The sequence below is a fragment of the Sminthopsis crassicaudata genome, chromosome 3 (genome assembly GCF_048593235.1).
Source record: "Sminthopsis crassicaudata isolate SCR6 chromosome 3, ASM4859323v1, whole genome shotgun sequence".
Classification (NCBI taxonomy): domain Eukaryota; kingdom Metazoa; phylum Chordata; class Mammalia; order Dasyuromorphia; family Dasyuridae; genus Sminthopsis; species Sminthopsis crassicaudata.
The window spans coordinates 474192722-474215539 of NC_133619.1; the positions used below are offsets into that span (position 1 = coordinate 474192722).

The 22818-nt window shown below is 33.6% G+C and overlaps 1 protein-coding gene across 1 annotated transcript in view; it reads right to left on the minus strand.

Annotated features, from left to right (window-relative positions):
- FRY (FRY microtubule binding protein) overlaps nucleotides 1-22818 on the minus strand; it is a 467849-nt gene that overhangs the window by 419308 nt on the left and 25723 nt on the right.

The window sequence follows — 22818 nt, forward strand, 5'->3', positions numbered from 1 at the left end:
AGAAAGAAAGAAAGAAAGAAAGAAAGAAAGAAAGAAAGAAAGAAAGAAAGAAAGAAAGAAAGAAAGAAAGAAAGAAAGAAAGAAAGAAAGAAAGAAAGAGAAAAGAAAAAGAAAAACAGCCTTTTGAGAGAAGTAGAAATTGCCCACTAAAATTTTGCTTTTTCTCTTAAAAATATGCTAATTGCATTTTCTAATCTGCCCTCACAGTTGGGTAACCTGGAGTTCCTTAAAAATATTTTAGGAGAATGGTTATTAAAACAACTATTTTAAGAGAATGGCTATTAAAAAACAAATAAAGACAAAAGGGATCACAACTATTTTTATTTCTTTATTTGTAAAGGTAAATTTCTCAAGTATTTTGCAATGTAGAACTCATACTGGATTTCTTTCGACAAAAAAAGCAATAAGGGACAAAGCTACAAAATCAGAAAATGTTCACAGAACAGATACTGAACTAAAATGCCTTAGCCTGATTAGAATGACTAAACTAGCATACATATCTAGTCCTTTATTCCTGCTAATCCATTAGTTATAAAAGGAGCTAAATATCCCAAATCACATGTTTATTGGCAGAGCTACAGAACAATTACCATGAAGGACAATGAATCAATCAGTAACTTTAAATGATTTTAATATTTAAAAGAAAAAAAATAATCTACACACAATTCCTATTAAGATCATACAATAATAAAATAATAGCTAGCACTTACATGGTATTTTACAAGTTGTAAGCATTTTACAAATATTATCTCATCTGATTCTCACAGTAACCCTGGGAGGAAGATGCTATTATTATCCCCATTTTACAGAGGAAGAAACTGAGTCAGATATAAGTCAAGTGACTTGCCCAGAACCACATAGTTATTAAGTGTTTCTGATAAGATTTGAATTGAAGTCTTCTTGACACCAGGTCTAGCACTCTATCCACTGTTCCACCTAACTGCCTGTACAATTTTGAAGGATATATCTTATTTCTTGAAGATTACAAAATTAATGGAAAATAGGACATTTTGGGAAAAGGATATTTACATGTAAGATTAGACATTTAAGTAAATTACCATTGGAGGGAAAATATTTTATCTTTGTGAATGGTATTTCTTAATAAAATAGAATGAATAGAATTTTCAAACTAACAATAATAACAAAATCATAAAATCTTAAGAGTTTAAAGCAACAGTGCTATGACCCCGATCTGAAGGAAGAATGTCACTTACATTATTTCTAATAGCTGGCTCTCTGACCTTTGCTTAAAGATTTCAAGGAATGATGATCATAAGAGCTGTCAATTTTCACATATATTTTATATATATATATATATATATATATATATATATATATATATATATATATATATATATTTATAGCATGCAGCAAAGTCTGCAATGAGGTTTAAGTACATCAAGCCATGTATATAAAAGTCACATAAAAATGCTATTGTTATCCCAGTTTTGTAGATGAGGATCCTACCTAATGACTGAGTTGTGAACTCACTAGTCTGCCTAACATTTTGTCCCTATGACTCTTGCTTGTATTAGTTATGCTTATGCCTTAATCTAATGATAATCATGACCTTTTCCAGTTTTACCACTTCTTGATTCGAGTCTTAGGCTAACCCTAGTTTTGGGGAAAATATATATTTTATGTATATGTATTCCCCATCGACTTGGTTCCACTGCCCTTTCCAAAGACAGAGGCACCAACAGATCTTGTTTCAAACTTCACAGTTAAGACAGAAAATCAGTTGAGTTATCAACTCTTTTTTTTTTTTTATAAAAGCATAAGAGATGGATTTACCAGATGCTAGAGCTTCTTGAGCAATTCTATCAATATTCACCAAATCTATATTAGTGCCAAAGTTGTATTACTAATAAGGAAGTTCTAGAATGGAAACCAATATTTCAGTGCAGCAATTTAACTTTATTAAAGTTATATGGATGAAGAATAATAACAGCGTACTTAAGAATCATCTGTTGAAATAATTGAAGTGAAATACTGGTGTCCTTATTTTTTGTTATTTTAGATTTTTCTATTCAGTTTATTTTTATTTTGGCCAATGAACATATCTACAAGGATTTAGACTTGTTCTTTTAGACATTGGAAGCAAAGTAGGATTAATAAAGATGTTACATGGAATTATATTTTGCTTGATACAAATTTTTTATTAATACCATTCAACACTGGGATAGGTTGGTCTTACGAAGTAAATTTTCCTCATAAGAAGAGGTCTTCAACCAGAGAGTACTGAGAATATGGTAAAGAGAATTCATGTACCTTCTACCTCACAAAATAAATTCTATGAGATTCTATGAAACAAATATTCCAATTTTACTTCCTCATTTTATCCATTTATTTGAATGATTTTTTCATGTGTAGAATATGTGCAACATTATATATGTAAAATATTGTTTTAGTGTATCAAATAATACAAGTATTATATTTTATTATATTCAATGCCCTAGTACAGAAAGCAATGAAGCCAAATTCAGGATCTTCATTTGCAAATCTTGCTCTCAAATTCTTCACTGATATACTTGGCATCTTTGTTTAATTTAACTCAACAACCCTTTACTTGATTCAACCTCAGGGTGAAAACAGAACAGATGCCACACAGCAGCAGGATTGGATCTATCAGTGGGACCTGGGTAAAATAGGGAAAACTTGTTCTCTCCAAACAAGCTCTCCAAACAAAGGTGGAGAAGGGAATAAAACTCTCATCATGAACAACATTTGGAGTCAGTAGAAATGGTTTGAATCTTAGCCTTCCCACTAATTACCTCTGAGTCTACTACAGAGCCCAACATATACCAAATAGTACTTAATAAATGCTGGTTGATTGTGTTATCTTAAGCAAATCTCTTTTGTCTTAAAAAAAAATAAAGCAATTGGGTTGGATATTCAAGGCAATCTTCCAGTTCTAAAATTCTGTGATGATTTGACTTGATATACCTGGCTAGAACTGAGTTCCTCTTTCTTAGCTTTCAGTTACTTATAGAATTTAATATTTCTCCCCAGGACAGTGATGAGGTGCAGGAAATGGAGTTTTAGGCCTGAAGTCAGGCACACTTATTTCCCTGAGTTTAAATCTTGTTTCAGGGATTTACAATCTGTGTGACTCTGGGCAAGTCGTTTAACCCTGTTTGCCTCTCCAATTTCCTCATCTGTAAAATGAGCAGGAGAAGGAAATGGTAAGCCACTCCACTATCTTTGTCAAAAAATTCCTAAATGTGATCTTGCAGAGTCACACACAACTGAACAATAACAACTTCCATCCATTTGAAATCATAGATTTATAACCAGAGTTCCAGAAGAGATTTTGAGGCCATATTGTCTCATCCCCTTCACCCTGATCTTTATGATTGGAAGAAAACTGAAAGGAAAGTTAAATAAGGAATTTGCCCAATATCACATAACTCTCTGAATCCATTATATTCTAATTTGTATTATAATTGTTTACAAAACGTTTTCATCTTCTCTATTAGATTATACCCTTCCTTGATGAATTGTAAATGATTTTGCTATTCTCAGCAATACAATGATCCAAGGCTACTCTGAAGGACTTTATGATGAAAAATACTATCTATATCCAGAGAAAGAACTGATTGTGTCTGAATATAGATTGCAGCATACTCGGTTTTTCTTTTAACTTTACTTTTCTTGAGATGGTTGGATTGTTGTTTTTTTTTTTTTGGGGGGGAGATTTATCTTTTTTTCCTACCATGACTTTTATGGAAATGCTTTATATAACTTCACATGTGCCTTTTTAATATGGAGTAGGAGTGGGGAGGAAGGGAGAAAATCTGGAACTCAAAGTTTCAAAAACCAATATAAAAAAAGAATAATGAGTATAATTATAAGAACATAATAAAACTACAAATGTTGTTTTGTAAAAAAAGGAAAAAGAATGAAAAAAATGCCTGCAACTTCTCATTTAAAAAAAATAAATTATACCCTCTCTAAGAGCAGAGGTCATTCAAATTCCTATCCCCCATGGCCTAAAAAGAACAGGAAGGAGCTGTTTTCTTCATAAATATTTGGTATTTATTTTGCTATTTTATATTCCTTCTTCCAACACACACACACACACACACGTACACAGATTATAATATGTACATTCTGATGCCATCAGGAGATTCTTGGAATATGTCTGCATATGGCCTATTGACAAAAGAAAGCAAGTGTGTATAATCAAAGTTAGGGAAACTCAGAAGAGAGTACCAATAGACATAGGTCTTTTTATAGGCTATTTTTAGAGATGATAGGGGTAGCTTTAATATTTTTCTGTAAATGGGAATAATTATTCCATTTTAGCCAAATCATTAGAGTATATATAGATCTATCGTCCTCTATTAATCTAGATTGTTTTCAAAAAGAAATTACCATTGCCAGTTTTAATTTATGTGCCATTTTATGACTTAGAAACATGAAACAAAGCTAATTTGGGGAATATAAAATAAAAAAGAATTGCAGAGTTGAGTGCATATTCACTAACTTTAAGTTATCAAAATATAAAAACACTGATGGTTTCATTTACTATGATTTTTCCCTTTTTCAAATTAAGAGAAATCTGTTTCAGGCAGTAAGAAATTGTATTTGCCTTTGCAAAACAACTCAAGTGGTCTTCCATAAAAATAAACATATTAAAGTTTGCAAACTGTTTAAAGGTATCTGTTCTGGTAAAAGAAACTCCTCAGAGAAGAGGAACAGACCTTTTACCACCAAAGGCCTCAAACTTGTGGTCTACATCTGCTACTCCTATTCCATTGCTCCTCTTTCAAATTCTTAAATCTCTAACAATTGAAGGCTGCTGCCTTTACTCACCATTCTACTAAAAGTGAACCTTTCAGAATTTACCAATGACCCTCAAATCCCATGGCTTTTTCTAAATACTCATCCTTACTGATTTCTTTGTAGTACTGAACAGCAATGGCCATTCCATCCCTTTTTCCTGAAACTTTTGCAACCTTGCTTTCTGGGATGCTACATTATCCTAATTCTCATCATTCCTTTTTCTTCCATGATATTTCCTTTTCTTCCCACACCTTAAATTTGGAGTTTCTCCAAGTCTTCAGTTCTTTACTCTTTTCTCTTCAAATTCTTTTCTTCATATACATGATTCAGTTTTTTCACTTCATGTATTCATTATAGACATTTAAAAAACATGCTCATATGTAAATGTCATGTTTATATTAATCTTTGAAATCTAGCCCAATCATATATAGACAGACCACTGTATAGATTAATATACTCACATAGGTCTTTTATATATTTTAAATCTTAAATAAAGTTATAGGTCACACACATTACCTCAAATAGGCTTAATATATGTATGTATATGCCCATTTATAAAAAATGCACATATTTGCCTTGTTTTTATCATAGTCATCATTTCCCTTTAACACCTTTCCCTAGTATTGGACTCTTCCTTTTAACAACTAAAAATATATTTTAAAAATTGACTAAACATGCCTAACTGTGTGTGGTATATCCTACATTTGTAGTCTCAACTTATTTATTCAGAAGGGAAAGACAGGCTCTTCAATCCAAAGATTCAGTTCAATTCTTTAGCCATTTTCATGAATTTAGAGCCTATTTCTATGCAAATGTTTCTGGGCACTAATTTGTGCTCCACTTACATAGTGGCCTTTTTCATTTGGCTTTTTTGCCTTTCCTTCTGAATTCTCCAACTCTTATGTCATTATGATTCTCCAAATTAGATTTGAAGTCTTGGAATCTATTTAATTTATAGCTATCCCTATCCCACATGCATTAGTCACTAATCAGATCTGTTGATTCTTTCTAATTTCTCTCAAATCATCTTTTCCTTTCTAATCCATATCCATTTCACAAATTTGGACCTTTATCACTTCATATCTGAATTATTGCGACATTCTTCTAACTGTTCTGTCTGCTTCCAATCTCTCTCCGTTCCAATCCATTTTACCAAACATGACACCACCTTGATCATTTTATTCTCCTGATCAAAAGCCTTCAGCAAATCCCCATGGCCTAAGAGATCAAATCCAAAATCCCTTAGTCTGGCATTCAACTCCTCAAAAATGCAGTCCTCTCCTCCAAGATTATCTCCTACTGTTTTCCTTCTCTATCTTTATTAGTCAGACTTCCCTGCTCATTTTTATATCAACACACCATACACATTCCTGCCTTAGCTGTCTTTATTCATTTTGTTCCCTTCTAAAACCCATCCATCCTCCAAGATCCAGCTCATCTCACCTTTTATGAAGTTTTTGCTAATCACTCATGCTCTTAATAATCTTTCTTTTCTCTGAAATCACAGTGACATTTAATCAGGCCCTGCCAAAACATTTCTTGAATTGGCTTGAATTTTCTTTTATTTTTCATGTTTATATATAACGTGTCCTTATATATACTTGAAGTAGACATTACCAAGCTTTATGTATTATACTTCATATGTCCTGACTCATTTACAATAGAGCATAAGTACATCATAGATTCTCAATTATTTGTTGGATGAACGTTAAACAGACTTTAATTACTTTTTGAAAAAAATCAAAATTAAAAAGACTAACTTATAATGATAAAAACCCCTGCAATGACAAAAATAAATGATGAATAAAATTGATAAATAAAGGTCGCCATTATAGAAATGTCATCTTTCCCCTGGACTGTTACAATAGCCTTCTGACTGGATTCATTGTCTCAAATCTCATCCCACTCTCCATTCAGCTGCTAAAGTAATCTTTCTAATGTGAAGAACTGATCATATTCCCCCCATGCAAGAAATTCCATTTGTTCCCTATTATATCTAGGATCATAATTATAGCTCCTCTCATTTGTCTTTTAAAACACTTGCATAACTAGACCACATCTTCCCTTCAGTCTTACACTTGATTCCCTTCTATGCATTCAACAATCCAGCCACATTGGTGCACATAACTGTGCCTCTCTACTGACTAGCTCAGCAGTTCAGTGGGTGGAGTACTGTGCTTGAAGTAAGGAAGACTCATCTCTTTGAATTCAAATGTGACATTAGACACTTACTAGCTGTCTGACGCTGGGTATGTCATTTTACTCTGCTTTGGTTTCCTCATCTGTAAAATGAGCTGGAGAAGGAAATAGCAAATACCTCAGTATCTCTGCCAAGAAAATCTCAAAGAGAGTTACAAGGAAGTGGACAGGACTGAAATGACAGAATAACAACATGCCTACTATATCCAGGGCTGGAATGTTCTCTTCATACTTGTGCCTCCTGGCTTCTGAGGCTTTCTTCAAGACAAATTTCAAAGTATCATGATTTGCAGTAGACCTTTCTTAGTCCTCCCTATCCCCCTCCACCTACCATACTAATGCCTCCCTTTTATAATTGATTTCCATTTACACTATATATATATTTTATGTACATAGTCACCTCCACATTGTCTCAACCATTAGAATGTGCATTCCTTGAAGTCAGAGAAAGAACTTTTGCCTTTCTCAACATCCTCAGCATTTGGCCTATAACCCATAGTAAATATACAATAAATGCCCATTTATTGAGTGTAGACTAATCTAAATTCATGGAGAAATAGGAGTTAATCTGTGATTTCACTGACACAATGGAATTCACAGTAAAGAAACCTCTTATACCAATGTAGGTAGATAATTCATCTCTTACAGTCTTAGAGCACTGTATCAATCTCTGCATTATGAAACGACTCTCCCAGAATCATAAGGTCTCAATGCATTGCTGGAGTGACTTAAAAAGAGAACTTTTTCACTTTGAGACTAGCTGTCTACTGAGTGATGCTATCTCCTTGGAAAGATAGAAGGAAACATTTTCCATTTCTGAGTAACGAAAGCTTATTGAGGTTTATATTGTACCCAATGATAGAATTCAATTTGCTTTCAAGTAAAGGAACATTGATCAGAGGGTTAGGAAAGCTAACTTTGGTTCAGGTTTTTCCAATGATTTGGGGGAACTGGTCAAATTATTTTACTCTTCTGGGCCCTAGTATCTGCATCTGTAAAGGGGAAAGTTTGAATTATATGATTTCTAAGGTCCCTTCCAATTAAAAAAAATTGATAATTAGGTGTATCAAAATAATGCATATGAAGATATGTCAGTCCTTTCTCCATTAAATTCTTATTCCCTGTGCTTCATTGTTATCTAAAAGGAATTTGATTCCTCCAAGCTAAACCATCTGACCATAAACTCTGGCTGGTGCCAATAAGTTGGAAAGATTATCTACCATGAAGCTTGTATGTTGTTCCCTTGAGGACAAATCTAAGTTCAGAGAGACTTATCCTTAGAAGGTCAGCACAAGACAAAGAATTCCTTTGCCCACAGAAGTTCCCATAGACAATTTGCTTAGGTATGAAGGCTGACTGAGATTTGCACCTATGGCATATATAGTCACTGATTTGTACTTGTGGCATATATAGTCATATGGATAGAATACAAAATCCTTAAAATATGTTTCCTGCAAGTTCTGATCAAAGTTTCTAAGGATCTTTAGAGAACTAGAAATTAATTCAGTTCTTTAATACCTATAAAATCAATCAGTTGTAACTTTAGGACCACTAAATATTTTAATGCATAAACTTCGCACTCAGAAAATGAAAGACCACAGATCAGTCCAAATTCCCAAACAAAGTTATGTGATCCCAAACGTGCAACATACTCCAAGATGCTTTCTCTGATTTCTCTATTTCTTCATGACTTTTTCCCTCAGCCTTCTCATATTTTTAACAACTCAATAATACACTTTTTTAGAGTCCTGCATTGTAGTTATTCCTGAATGTCTCTGCTTCTCCTACACAGCTAAACTGAGATAAAACTGTTATCTAAAGCTGTGCTTCTTTCAAATCTAAGTATGATGTCCAAAAATGAATTAATAGAGCACATTACCTGAGAGTTTTAGCCATTGTTTACACCTTTAAAAATGATATCTTCATGTAAAAAAAATCCAGATAATATATATGGACTCTCTTATTTTAAGATTCCTTGAGAACACCTTGTCGTAAAAAATAAAAAGGAAGTACTTTTACAAGGACAAATTAGCAAAATTTTGTCTCACCTCACAAGGCTTGGGGGTGGCTGCTGGTGGTATTTAAAATAAATGATATTATCAAATCAGTGCTTGTTGTGTCTAAATCCTTTCTGACTTCACAGCTGCGCTCAGTGGATTTTGCAAGATGAAGGGTAAAAAAGCTTCATCTGCATTACTTCAGCGCCCTCTGGTGCCATACCTCTAGTAATGTATCACTGTATTTCAGGTTCTTGGGAACAAATGCATTTGGAGGAGAAAGTGCCTCTCCAAAGAAAACAGAATAACCAGAATATTACAACATAATGATGCTTCTAACTAAGCTAACTACATTTTAATGGCTGGATCTCAGTCGTAGACTCACCACATACTACTGAACAATATACTGGGGAAGAGAATCAGGTTCCCCATCTATAGCAGCTACATTCTCTTCTGTATCACAGGAGAAAGTCATCCTTTTTGCCTATTCCACAGTCATTCCATGTGGAAAATTTCCATTAATTACCTAAGGGGCCCTTTTCTGAATTGGGGGCAGAAATCTGTAGCTGCCTCTGCTCCCATCCCTTCATGTTAAGAGAAAAAAAAATATTGGACAAGTGAAAAAGCAAAAAGTCCCAGCTAAAAGTTGGTTTAGGCTCAATGTGTGTGTATCTGTCTGTGGTTGACAAAAATAAATATGTATTTTTAGAAAATTCGCAGTCCAAATAAACACTTTCTGGTGTATTGAATATATTCAGATTTGGTTATTATATCAATTGGTTTGCTCAATTGAGTTTCCTCCATTTTTTAGTTGTCACACTGAGTAGGTAACAGAGGAGGTATATATTCAGAAAAGATCATGTCACAACAAGAGATACCAATGCATTTAGAAAAGTTAACAAAAAGCATCTTTTAAAATTTTAAACAAGCTAGGCTTTCTTCAATAAAAGTGTTTTTAAAATACAATTCATCTTCATTTGATAGAGGCTATTTAAATAATTACTCTGAGAATACATTCTCCGGGCTTTTGAAAGCAGCAGAAGAATATGGAAAGAAAAGTGGATGGGGATGCTGGTATTGTAGTACATTTGATTATTGTTTCCAAATCTGCACAGTTGGCAACTGTAAACTATATATATATATATATATATATATATATATATATATATATATATATATATATATATATATGTATTTTTTTTTTTTTTTGGCAATCAGCTTCACCCATTGCCCTTTTCCATCTGCAAATAACCTAATCCTAAATCCATCGAGTTGGAAGGAAGCCATTTTTTCTAAATTGTGGCTGTGGGTAAAAGTTCTGGCTTCTGCAGTCTGGTCTTTTCATTGTTGTAATGCAGTGACTGACAATTTATGCAACACTGTTCATTTGCTTAGCAACAGGAAGGGTGGAGTCCAAAACAGTGGAAAATGATACCAACCACATTTGGGAATTGTGAAATGAAAAAGGAAGGACTGGGAACAGAATGAAGGACATATTACTTAGATATAAAAGAGAAAACTCTTCCCCTGACAAGGAAATGATACAAATGTTATTTGATTGCAAGTAGTAAATCCAGAAAGAATCAAAGTAATTAATTTTTAGTTTCCTCTCTAGTAAAATTCATTATTTATTATCAAGCAAGTCCTTGTGGTTAGAATGTAACAAACAGGACTTTTAAGACACACACATTTAAGAATACTTCATATATACTCTCATCTTTTCTCTAACCCTCCTGAGACATTTCCTCAATACATGGAGTTGGCAAAGTGATAGATCCTGGTTATTTCATTACTAACTAAATGATTGTGTAATTAGCTCCCTAGAAATGCAGGTCATGGGATCATAAGATCCCACAGCTAGAGTTGGAGCTACAAGGAGCCTTAGAGAAGATTTAGTATAATGCACACATTTTACAAATGGAAAAACTGAGTCACAGGAATAAGGAAGTGTTCTGATTAAGGAAAAAGAATTGTGGTTGGGTTCTTCTCTTTTCTCCTTAGAATACAAGGTAGGTTAGGGGGAAAAGGGCCAGGATTGCCTCCAGTAAAATTCTAGCACATCCAAGATTGCTGTCTTCCCTAAATCCAGGGTATCTATCTGTTATTCACAGCTGGGATGGAATGTTAGATACTATAATTTCTAGTCAAATGGTCCCTTCCCTTATTTATAAACAAAAAGGTAACAGAAAGTGCTTTGCAAGCTTTATTATCTAAGATGCTCATAAATTATTGGCAAAGTCTTCATCAGGAAATAAGGGAAAATTAATTTTATGATATCAGAGTATTGGCCAAATGTTGATGAAGACATACCTTACTAATTAGTCCTTAAGAACTAATTTAGACTACTGTTTCAAGGGTTTTTTTTTTTTAATAACTCATCTTCAATTGATAAAAGCTATTTTTCCCTCAGTAGTATTTTATTTTTCCACATACATGTAAAGAGAGTTTTCAATATTCATTTTGGTAAGACTTATGTTCCAAAGTTTTCTCCCTCCCTTGATAAAAGCTATTTTCTGAGGACATATTCTCAGTAATTTTGAAAGCAAAATGAAAATATGGAAAAAAAACTGGAAGGGAAGACTGATAGTTGTTTTTTAATTTCTGTTTACAAATCTGCAAAGTTAGCAACTGTAAAAATAATAAATTTGGCACTTTTAAAGATAATTTAGAACTAAAATTTCTTTCCTGATTGCAGAGTCCACTGTAGAAAGGCTCTATTACAGAATTACAGAAATCTTGAGTTAGGCTCTCATAGACCATGCAGGATATTTGATAGTTGGATAATCTCTTCTGCAGCACCTTAATAGGTAATCACTAGTGAGTCATCCAGCTTCCACTTAACAACCCCTTGGTTTGAAGGCAGTGTAGGATTTGGAGAGAGAAATTTACGTGAGGAAATCAGATGGTGAATGCCATAGTGAATGAATCTGGTCTTAGAAATTTATTAGTTGTATAACTCTGGGCCCTACTTTACTCTCTGCTTCAGTTTCCTCATTTGTAAAAGAGGGATAATTATATCACCTACTTCCAGGAGTATAGTGAGGATCAAATGGGATAATATTTGTAAAGCATGTTGCAAACTTCAAAGCTAGTACTATTACTGCTACTACTACTATTCAGTTTGAGGAAATGGATGGAAGTGGGAAAATACCACAGTACAAAATATATTCTTTGCTCTTTTAAGTCTGATTTTCATCCTAATAATCAGTGGTTATGTTTATAGCTTGGGATTTTATGAATAGAATTGACTTATAAAGATTCAATTATTTAAATTTAAGGAGTTAAATAGCTTTTTCCATAAGCAAAAACTTTTATTTCTAGTAAAACTGATTCAAGTGCTCTGACTAAACTGACTAGTCTGCTAATCAATAACTACCAATTAAAAAACCAGGACCACACAGCTAGGAAGTATAAAATGTCTGAGGCTGGATTTGAACTAAGGTCCTCCTGATTCCAGGACCATCTAGCTTCCACTAAGAATAATGTTTTTAAGGACAATCAATCCAAGAAAAGAAATTGAACTGAGACTCTTTTGGGTCTATCTTATTCCTTTAAGTCTCTATTCACAGAGCTTTTAGTACTGGAAATGACCTCAGACATCAAAATAAACTCTATCATTTTACAAATGAGAAAACTGAGGCCCCCCCAAAATTATTTGACTAATATTTTATAAATGGAAGAGCTGCGATTTAAATCATGATCTTGTGACTACATGTCCAATGATTTCTCCAGTCTAATGATGAAGGTGACAGTCCTAATCAAGTAAAAATTTGAACTAGAGTTTCTTTTAAGTCTGTTAAGAATTCTGAATCCAGATATTCAGGTTTCCTCCTCACACTGGTCCATTCCAAGAAAAAAAATTACATGATAATTTTATTATATATTTAAAAGGATTAACAAATTATACATATTAGATTTGTAATTTCATGTGCAATCATCTTTCTTATATTAAGTTTTGGGAATGCTTGTTTTGTTCTATAAATTTAAAGTAAAATAAATAAAAATGTTAAAAAAAAAAAAGAAACTTTTTTTCCCCTTCTTCTTCCAGACCCCAAAGAAATCTAGAATTGTAAGTTTTGCAAAACTTTATTTTCAAATATTTACCCCAATTGATCCTCACTACAACCTTGGGAGATAGAAGCTATTATTATCCCCATTTTACAGAATCACAGAGCTAGTTAAGAATATGAGATCATATTGGAAGTCAGATTACAGAAAATAAATTTAGGGATTCTTAACTTTTTTGTGTATAATGGACCCATCTGACAATCTAGTGAAATCTCTGGATTTTTTTTTCTCCAGCTGTTTTAAATGAATGTGAGAACTGAATGAAGATTTAGTTTCCACAGGGATACATTAAAAAAAAAAAAAATCAGAGAAATAAAACAAATTGAGGAAATGAAACTGAAACCTAAAGGTTAGATGTAGAATAAGAGAAAAAAACTCTAGAAATTAGAATAAGAAACATGCTATTGTAGATTCAGAAGGACTGTATACACACCCAAATAAAGATTAAAAAGTTGGGGGGGGTAGCTAGGGTGGCTGAAATCTGGGGAATGGAGACTGGAGGAATTAGGCATTTCGGATAGGTTTTAATTTCTGTAGTACTCAGCCAATCGGGGAAACAGGGAGGGACTTGCATTTTGGGGACAAGGATTAAAGGTTGTACTTTTTAAAATTCAAGAGTGTGTTTACTAGTCTAGATACCCGCCTTTGCAATAACATAAAATAAATCTTTCCTGGATTCATCAATCAGTCAGTGGAGCTCTCAAGACATATCTTTTTACAATGAATAAGGTAAAATACATAGGATTTCAAAGGAAATAAATAAATGAAATAGTTATCAAAATAGAGAAAAAAAAAAAAAGTTCATGAATTCCAGATTAAGAATGGAGGCTCTGGGGGCAGCTAGGAGGCGCAGTGGATAGAGCACCAGTCTTGGATTCAGGAAGACCTGAGTTCAAATCTGGTCTCAGACACTTAACACTTCCTAGCTGTGTGACCCTGAGCAAGTCACTTAACCCCAGTCTCAAGGGGGAAAAAAAAAAAAAAAAAAAAAGAATGGAGGCTCTAATCTGATGCTAATTTAACTTTATTATATAGGTAGCATAAGAAAAGGCTTTTCTCAACTGATAAATTGGGGGAAAGGATTTAAAAAAAAACACCAATAATATATACAAGATCATAGAGCTAGTAATTGGCAGAGCTATGTTTCAAATGTATTTTCTTATTTTAGAGTGTTTACACTACACCCCTGTTGTCTCTTAACCAAAAGTGACATAGGAAGAGTTTGAAGAAAGTTGAGAAACAAAACAAAACAAAAACAAAAACAAAAACTAAGTAGAATGCAAATTATATCCAGCCATTTTAAAATTTATGGGGCTTTGTAAATATCTTGTCTGATACAGTATAAGGGGTCACTGGCTTATTTTTATCTCCTATCATTACCTGTAATATTCCAGTGTCTTTTCTCCCTCTTTACAAATGTTACACCTATCTAAATATGCATGAGAGCTGCACAGAAGAATGGGTAGATCTTTAGCTGTGGAGACAAGGATGACTTGAATTCAAGCCTTCCTATGATCTATACTAGCTATGGAACCCTAAAAATAATAATAATAATAATAATAATTTCTCAGTATCCCAGAGAACTTTCTAAGATTAAAAGTTACAGAGAAAATGCTGGTCCATGTAATAAAGAGTTTTTTTCATCTGGTAGTTCCTTATACCAATGAAATTCCAAATCTAATTGTATTTTTATCTGCACCCACAGAAACTGGTTTACTATATCACTTCTTAATGATCCAATTTCATTATTTATTTATTTTATCTAATTCTTTCTGTTTTCTTTTTTCTTTTTATTTATTTTATCCAACTCTTTATCTTTGTGTCATTTCCCAGCTACAAATGTTCAGTGGTAGGAAGAGATGGGACCTGTCAATTAATTGTTACAACTTGTTAGTAAAACCTTTTTCCTGGAAATGGTTTCAAAACAACTAGAAGAAATTTGAGTAGTATCTTCAGACTTTGATAATTTATATCATCTTGATTCATATTTACCACAGGCAAAAATGGTTTCAATGATAATGTAGATTTGTAAAATTAATTCTGTGTTCATTAATGTGTTTGTTGGACCTCTTCCCAAGACAGAGATCTTTGAAGACACTGTTTTGTGATGTTTAAAAAGCTGGAGAGACACAATTTCCAAGTAGTCATTTTATTAATAATGCTAGCATTTTAATAAAAGTGATCAGTAGCATTCATAAATGCTAAAGACCCTCTTAGTGGTAGGCTCACAGATTATATGCCTTTGGAAGAGGGATGTTCCTGAAGATAACAACTTTGATTGGTTAAGAATTAATGAGAGAAAGAATATTATAATGAGGGACTGATTCTATTCTAATAAGGACTGATTCTATTTTAATGAACTCTGATTATGTCATTTACTTCTAAATTATCTCCAGCCTTGAACAATTTAATCAAAAAATCTATCCCTCACTAGAAACCTGAGTAGAATACAATGAGATTAAATTCCTTGTAAAGTTGAGTAGGGTTTGACTAATATTGAGGAGACTTAATTCAACCTCATTATTAGTAATGTCCTTGAAAAGAATGAACTTTGAAATGAGAACTATAGAAAAAGGGAAAACTCTGGATCTCTCCAAACCACTGGTTGTTAATAATTATTTCTCTCAGTCTTCCATTCCTTTCTACAAAGATCAGGCAAATTTAAATACTTGTGGGTCACCAGAACTTTCCAATGATAGCAGAATATATTTAGGCATTTAGGTGCCTTAGTGAATGGGGTTTTGGCCCTGGAGTTTAGAGGGCCTAGAATGAGGAAGACCTGAATTCAAATCCAATCTTAGGCAGTTACTAGCTGAATGACACTAGGCAACTGAGGATCAAATGATATTTGTGAAGTACTTAGCATAGTGCCTAACATTGGTACTTAATGTTTGTTCTCTTTCTCCTTTCCCTTAATCCTTCCCTCTCCTAAACTGGTAGAGAAAGTATAGGTTGCCCTATATACATCATACTTCTTGGGTAGTCCAAATCTGATCTTTGCTTTTTATTATATACATTAATCTTGACCCACAAATGCTCAATATGAGGCAGGTAAACATCATAGTGGAGAGAGTGCTAGTCTAGAAGACTCTGATTCAAACCCAGCCTCAAACATTTATTAACTGTGTAATCTTAAGCAAGCTACTCTTTGCCTCAGTTTCCCCTTTGATAAAATAGGAATAACAATACCTATTTCTTTCAGGGCTGTCATGAGAATCAAATGAGATATTTGTAAAAATGGTTTGCAAGCTTTAAGTCATCTAAATGCTGGATGTTTTTGTTATATTGAACTCTTCATAAAAGTAATATATGTTCCCAAATATTTTTGACATATAAAATATGAAAAGTTGCATATCTTTTAATTCATAAATGTTCACAATTGCCTACATTTAAGCAGGAAAAACCCAACATATTAATTAGTACCAAAAAGGAGAAGTCTCAATTAGCTATGGAAAAGGAGAGGTCAGATGAAGACTTTTCTTTGAGGAAGTAAAGAAAAAAAAAAGACTTGAAAAAGAAACCAATCATAACATTTGATTGAGAATACTTTTTTTTTCTTATTTCAGCTTAAAATTCATTCTTTGTCTGATATGGCACATTGAAAAGGGAATCCTTCCCCTTTCAGACCTGTTTCACAGGTTGCCAAGAAGTAATCAAAGTGCTGTGTAATTGTTACTTACACATTTTTCTAGCCTAATGATAAATGATGTTCATGATGGTGACCCTGAGGTACCTTCAATATGTTTTGATGACAAAAGAGTAAATATGCTTAGTATCATTTTAGAGGTGTGTTTACTATATATTAATATCATCCAATAGTTCTTTGAAAACTGACAAGCCACATATGCAATGTTGTTGCTGTTGTTCAGTCTTGTCCATGACCTTATGAATTTTTGTTTACCAGAGTGATTTGCAATTACCTTCTCCATTGTGCCCCCCATTTTATAGATGAAAAATTGAGGGAAATAGGGTTAAGTGACTTGATGAGAATCACATAGTAAGTGTCTAAGCTTGGATCTGAATTCAGATCTTTCTGACTCCAAGCCCAGTGTCCTCGCTACTATATGACTTAGCTGCCCTAGTAGTATATAAATCATATAAAAGAGAACCTGAAGTTGCTAGAGAGGGTGAAAATAATTGTGGAGAAGCAATTACCTATTTTACTATATTGGATTGGGTATAAAGAGGATAATGCTATTACTAGCCATCTGCATGTTACATTTTTCTGAGATGATTTTCTACTACTATCAATGTGTTTTGTAGCAAGAGTCCCAGACTCTCACATGGACTCCTCCTGATTAACCACATATATTAACATGATAGTTTGACTGGGATTAGGAGTATCATATGAATTAGATGTTTCAGTGGATAGAACACTGAACCTGCAGTTAGGAAGATCTGAATTCACTTACTAGCTTCATTTACTATGTGACCCAGGGCAAATCATAAGTGATATTTGACTCAGTTCTTCATCTGAAATGGGGACACACTAGAGAAGAAAGTGGTAAATCACTTTAGTATCTTTGCCAAGAAAATCCCATGGACAAAGTCCATGGGGTCACATAGAGTCAGACACGTAACATTGAGCCTGCAGAAATGACTTTGTGAAACTAATGGATCTGTTCAGGAATGGACAAGAAATCATGGCCTCGTGAGCACCAAGTTCTAACAAACTGACCCAACTTGAATTGTACACTGGAAACTCAAGAGATCTAAGGCTTATAGAAGTTTAGACTGGGAGGTACATGACTGACTAAATGGAACATGTATATTTTACCTGTCCCAATATAAAGCAATCTAGCATAGCTTTATCAGTAAATACTTATCAAATTCTCACTCAATATGGCAAAATCTTTCAAAGGTGCCTCTCTTCTGCTTTCTATAGATCTCTTCTGCTTATAGATTTCTGAAATACTCCCCCAAACCTTCCAACTGAAGACAGAAGTTCTGACATGATAAAATAGTAATAAATTAGATTGAAAGATTCAAACATCAAAAGAATTATGATTATTATTGATATGGATAAACTCCTTCAAATAACTGTAAATTACTTGTAATGTAAATCCTCAACGTGGACAATTTAATGAGACACAGAGATTAAAAAACCAAAACCTTAACTGATTATTTCCATAATAAGAGATACAAAGCAGTCAATGCTAGAGGACAAAAAAAAAAAATTACAGGTGACAACAGTTCTAGGGATTAGCCTCTCTTCCCACTCAAAGCTGGGCAACAGTAGCATAAAAAGCAAAAGGGGACCTAAGCATGTGGACCAGTATTTGTAAACTGGCCTTTCTTTACATATTGTAGTTACAATGTTGAGTGTGCTGATAAGACAATAAGAAAAGTCTGGTGAGACTTCATAGTCTCATAGGAAAGAGGACATTATTTAGAATCAAAGGACCTAGGCTACTTATTACATGTGGAAGCTTTGAGCAAGTAACTCAATTTCTTTGCATCAATTTCTTCATCTGTAAAAATTGTTTTGACAATCAATGTATACAGTGCCCATCCTGGAGTTAGGAAGACTCATCCTCCTGAGTTCAAATCAGTCTCACTTTCTAGTTGTGTGACTTTAGAAAAGTCATTTAACCTTGTTTGCTTCAGTTTCCCTCATCTATAAAATGAACTGGAAAAGGAAATGGCCAGCCTTGCCAGTGCCTTTGCCAAGAAAACTCTCATATGTATGTTCTTGACATCATCTTCTAATCCCTTCTTCATTCTTTCAGATCTATTTGTGTCAGAGGTTTCAAAGCTGTGAGACTTTGAGCAAATCACATGTTTTTTTGAGTCTGAGCCTTCTCATTTGTTTAAAAAAAAAATTATACCTAGTATTTTACATAATCTACCTCACAGGATTGTTGTGAGGACAACATGAGATAATAGCAACAAGGCAATGGTAAGGACAGACACTCTTTTTCAGAACACTGTAGGTCAAAGCCACATAAAGAAGAGCAATGAGCCAGGGTTGCTAGGGAAAGACATGAACTGTGAGGAAAGAAAAGTTTTCTGGGAAATGGCAAAAGGTGGCCATGGCAGCTGCAGAAGCCTTGGCTAGTGGCCAGTGCCTGAGCTTTCCTACTAAGACAAAATCTTCAGGAGTGGAGGGTAGTATGGTCAATAGCTGTCCCCACACAAGCAGCAGAAGCTCTGAAGCTGGGATTAGATAGGAATGCAAAATGACAAGAGAGTGACAGAAAAGTCCTTGGAATACATGAAGTTCCGGAGCCACGCTGAGTCCTTGGACCAAGTGAAATGAACAGGGCAATACTCCAAGGGGAAACCAGAGGCAGGGGGGACTAGAGCCAAAACATGGTCTTTACTAGAGAAACTCCAGCCCCACCCAGATTGTGGGGACTTCTCTAATAATACTCTGAGTTTTCTTCTTGCCTTTTGATTTAGTTTGAGTCCCATTTATATTCTTATCGGCCTTGTAACAAATATATTTATGTTCAAGATGCTTAATGTTTGCCTTGGTTGCTAGTAGGTGTGCTGACTTAAATACTCGAGAGTAAGCCAAAGTCTGATGTTTTAATATTTTATTGGGGGTGGGGATTATGATCTACTCCATAACCCTGTAATTTTATGAATCAAAATGCTCATCCCTTGCTACCACTCTTCTTCATGTGTTGTCTCCCTCAATAGGAATATAAGCTCCTTAAGGACAGGGATCATCTTAATTATATATTTAATATTTTCATCATTAGTACTTAGCATGTACTAAGCACTCAATTTTTTTTTCATTAGTTCATTCACAAGTCACAATGCTATTTCTAAGTGTTATAGACTGAATTCAGTATATCTGCCCCCAACTGATAATTTTGTAAAGTACATTGTAAAGCATAACTTGGTGCACAGATATATTAAGGCTCAGCCTAAAGCTTGTGAGCTTTTTGCTTTAATGATATTTTACAGGTCCATGCAATCTGACTGGCTGAATGATTGATTGATCTCTCACCAAGCTAATCCTCCTCCAGCTGCTCTCTACAGTTTAACAATGTCTTTCTCAAAGTGTAATGCCCAGAACTTAACACAGTATTAAATATGGTATATAATTAGAGCAGAATATAATGAGACTATCACCCCCATTATTCTGAACATTAGACTTCTCTTAATCTAATGTAAACTCTCATTGGCTTTTTGGACTCACATTGTTTTTCATTTTGATTTTACAGTCCCCTCTATCCTCCAGTTCTTTCCCCACTGAAACTATTGACTATCCTATGCTGTACTTATGCAATTGACTTTTTGAACCCATGAAGAACTTTATATTTATTCTTATTATATTTTTATTAAATTTGACTCACCAGAAAGCATAGGAGCCACATTAAATTGAATTTAACCATGAATATACTTTTATATAGATCAAAATCTATCCATCTGTGCCTTGTCCTATGTGTAATCCTCATCCAACTCTTTACATAAATATTTCATAGAAAATCTTTCCAATGTCATAGACATCTTCCTTTGGTTCTTTTAATATTTTGTGGATTCCAGTACAGTATTTAGACCCATTCATCTATTATGCTCCTCAATATTGCTTCATGATCAATATTTATCTTTTCTGATTGCTGAAGACGTCTTTTTGACAACTTCTGAATTGGAAATCCTATCTGACAGTATCTTGTAGCCATATAACTTTTCATTATTCTTTGAGTTACGTGTATCCAAGAATATAAATGGATTCAGATAATGTTTCAGGGGATGTGTACAAACCTTAAAAGGAATCAGGAAAGAGGAAGAAAAAAAATAGTGGACAAAGAAATTAGTTGAATAGAGTTTGTTTTCCCTTTCTCATTTTTTGGTCCATTTTGTAATTGTTTTTCAGAAACGTTTTTTTTAACTGAAGTAATTGTAATGTATCTTCAAATCAGGGAAAGCGTACTCTCTTGGACTCAGTAAGATAGAATTAATGGAGAGTGAAAGGGAAATGTGGGAGATATAAGTTTTATGGATCAAATAAAAACTGAGTTGGACTAGATTTCTGAAACTATTTGTATAGGTGGCACAGTGGATAGAGCACCAGCCCTGAGGTCTAGAGTACCTGACAGATTGTCATATCTGGCCTCAGACACTTCCTAGCTCTGAAACTCTGGGCAAGTCACATAATCCCAATTGACTCAGCAAAAAACAAACAAACAAACAAAACCAAAAAACAAAAAAACAAACAAAACCCCTCCAAAAAATAAACAAAAATACTAACTCTTTGTAAAGCTGTTTTATATACATTATTTATGTTGAAATAAAACTGAATAAGTCCCTTTTACTATTTAAGAACTCTAGATTTAAAACAAAACAAAATTAAAAAAAAAAAAAAACTTGATCTGTCTTCTAAAGTCACCTAATAACTTTCATTTATTTATCAAGTGAAATTTTATGCTAGAACAGTTCTAAATCACATATTCCTAGGCCTATAACTGCCAGCTAGTTGTATACTTACTAAACTATATCTGTACTTTTCCTTGTTCTCTTTCTGTCCTGACTTAAAACTCCCACTGCTAGTCTTTTAAAATGTACCAATTACAAATAGCTCTGAGAAAGAGACAGATTACTTTCTCTCCTGTGAACTTTTGACACTTTGCTTCATGTCTCAGTTGCTGCTGAAATTTTTTAAGCAGAATTATGGAACAGCCCCTAGGTTATAAGGTAGATACAAAACATGAAAGATCAGGAGAATATTGAAGAAAAGCTCCTAGGTAATGTAATCTAATTTTCACTCCTGTGGATAATTCTGCTTTCTATATTTTCCCCACTTGACTGCAAGATCCTTGAGGACAGGGATAATCTTGTTTATCTTTTCTATCTTTCTCTGTACTTTGAGCTTAATAAACGTTGAATTGTTCAACTGAATTTCTGTCATTACTCAAAATATCTTTTTTCTTTTCCTTAAATCCTCACAAGGATTTACAGAATTGTAGGATTTGATAGTTGGAAAGGAGATTGGGCACAACTTAGATCATGAATTTTGGGTGGGGATGGCAGGCAGTGTTCAGATCCTCTAAAATCTGCCTTACTTACATGACCTTATTCTTCTTTTACCTTATGTCTTGCAATTGTCCATCAAATAAAGTAATTTTCCTTTATGGTCTTTCTCTGTTTCTTTGTTGTTGTTTTTTCATGCTTCAGTCTTTCTTCTTTCTTGTTAACTGTCCTTTATGTCTGGAGCCATCTCACACTTATTCATTATTCAAATCAATTCCCTCATCTCATTCAAAATTCAGCCATAATCTTATCCTCCATGAAGTTTATATAGCCAACCATAACTAATACCTCATAGCACACATACACATGGGAAATAAACAATATGACAGAAATTGAGATAATTGAAACATTATACCTTGTCACTTTGGAATCTATCTTCCCAGAGGACAAGAAAATTTCCTTTTAATATTTTATTTTCTTGTCATGTTGTCATCTGTTTCTAAAGAACTATATTATATGACTCACTAAATCTGTGTTCCATATGCCAAAGTAATCTTTCTGAAAAGTCTTTCTTTGATTAATATAGATATAACACCAGTCATTACATTATTAATAAATCTTATCATTTTTGCCTTTCAATCAAGGGGGGCATTCTTGTGTCACCTTCCTGTCATAGTCTGCACTAATATTATAATAAGACCTAATAGTAAGCAATTTAAATGATAATGCTTATTATCTGTGTAATACAGCTCTGACCTTGTCATTCTCCTGCTCCAATATGGCAAGCTCAAAAATAAAATAAAATAAAATAAAATAAAATAAAATAAAATAAAATAAAATAAAA